Raw genomic sequence first — 2,280 nt, forward strand, 5'->3', positions numbered from 1 at the left:
AAAGAAATTACACAGGAGTGTGTTGAACTGGTTAAGTTTTCTTTTGAAGTTCTAGATTAGACATATAATTTTGGACTAGGGATATAATTATGGTTTGATTTAGTATTACTAATTTAGACTGCTTAATGGATTGAAATAAATTCCTAGCTCCACGGTCAGGTCAATAGGCTGCCATGATGAGATTTGAAGAAAAGTCTGTCTGACGTGTAATACCAATTTCTGGTGGGCATGCCTGCTCTTGGAAGTACTCTAACACAGACAGCAGTCGTGGTCTGGTGGAGTGTTGTGTCGCTCCTGAGTGATGTGGCAGCATGGTGGCCGCTGCACCCCACCTGAACACAGCGAGCGGTTATTTGTGTCTTATGCTTGGCACTAGCAAGGTGAGTGCTTGCTGCTTAGAGCCTTTGTTTAATCATTACACCTGTTTATGTTGAACAGAAACAACTAGTGAATCAGATTTCAAGGAAAATAAAGTTAAAAAGGCTAAGGAAGACTAGACTAGTAAATAGTTAAATGTCAAGGGAGCCATTTTTCCCAACTTCCAGCTTCTTGACTGCTAATTCCTTTCCATTTAGGATTCTGGCTACAAGTTTTAACCAAATAATGTGGTTTTGTAAAACAATACTATAGAGCCTGTTAAAAAGAAAAGAAAAAAACTCCAGCAGAGAGTAACAACCTTCCTGGGCTGAGCAGGTGATGATTCATGCAGAGATAGTCACCTAGAAGTTACACATTCAAGACAATGAGATGGTCTTGATGCAACCATGTTGGAGAGAAACTTATAGAAAGGCTTAATTTTGCCCCTTTTTTGGTGATTACTTCAAATTTGCTGAGTAATAAGCACAGTCTACTTGCTTCTGCAAAGCTTGGCTCAGACCTGCTTATTTTTGGAATCATTTGGGTATTTATTTCCCCCTCATTTTAGAGGTTCTGTGGAAATTATAGTTCATATGCACAAACCCATGTTCCCCGCCCCCTTTTTTTAGTCGCAAGACTATGTGGTCTTTAAAAAGGTAGAACAGATCTTTATATGTGATGTAAAAAAAATAGCTATTAAGTGAAATAATACATATATGGAAGAATAAGGTGGGTTATGGTAGTATGGAGGGTTTCTTCTTTTAAAATAAGTTCAGAATTACAGAAAAGTTTCAAGAATTATACAAAGAATTTCCATCTGCCTTTCATCTAGAATCCCAACATACTAACTTTTTACCACATTTGCTTTCTCATCCCCCACCACACCGGTGACACAGCCTTTCCTGGTTATTCGAGAACAAGGTGTAGGAATGCCCCCTTACTCCTAAATACTTTAAATGCATTTCCTAAAAACACGATGCAATTTTCAGACTCATGAAGATGAATATAATATGTAATCTGCCGGGCGCGGTGGCTCACGCCTGTAATCCCAGCACTTTGGGAAGCTGAGGCGGGTGGATCACGAGGTCAAGAGATCGAGACCATCCTGGTCAGCACAGTGAAACCCCGTCTCTACTAAAAAAAATACAAAAAATTAGCTGGGCATGGTGGCACGTGCCTGTAAATCCCAGCTACTCAGGAGGCTGAGGCAGGAGAATTGCCTGAGCCCAGGAGGTGGAGGCTGCGGTGAGCCGAGATTGTGCCATTGCACTCCAGCCTGGGTAACGAGCGAAACTCCGTCCCAAAAATAAAAATAAAAATAAAAATAATAATAATAATATGTTATCTAATCCTCTGAATTGCGTAGTCTACAGACTTTCCTCCGATTTCAACAGTTGTCCCAGTGATACCTTTTAACAAGATAAAACATTTCTGGTTCAGGATCCACTGCAGGCAAATGCATTTTAGTTAGTCATCTTTAATTAGGCACAGCTTCTTAACCTGCCTTTGTCTTTATGAATTTGGGATTTTGAAGAGTATGGGCCAGTTATTTTATAGCATGTCCCAGATTTTGAGTTTTTCTGATGTTCCCTCATGGAATGAGGTTTTGGTAGGAATGCCACAGAAGTAATGTGTTCTCAGCACACCACATTAGAAATATGTAGGGAATTTTCACTTTCAAGGAAATTTGAATCTTTTAAATAAATTATGTGATATCAGAAAACATTTTCTTAGTTTCCAAAAATACTCCTAATAAATAATACTTTTGGGAGGGTGGGGAGGGATAACATGGGGAGAAATGCCAGATATAATATGCACCTAAAGTAAATTAAATAAATTAAGAAAAAAAAAAGGTCTAGAGAAAAGAAAAGTAATACTTTTTTTTTTTTTTGAGATGGAGTCTCTCTCTGTTGCCCAGGCTGG

Source organism: Sapajus apella, unplaced genomic scaffold (assembly GCF_009761245.1).
Source record: "Sapajus apella isolate SASKATOON/1434 unplaced genomic scaffold, GSC_monkey_1.0 scaffold158, whole genome shotgun sequence".
Lineage (NCBI taxonomy): Eukaryota > Metazoa > Chordata > Mammalia > Primates > Cebidae > Sapajus > Sapajus apella.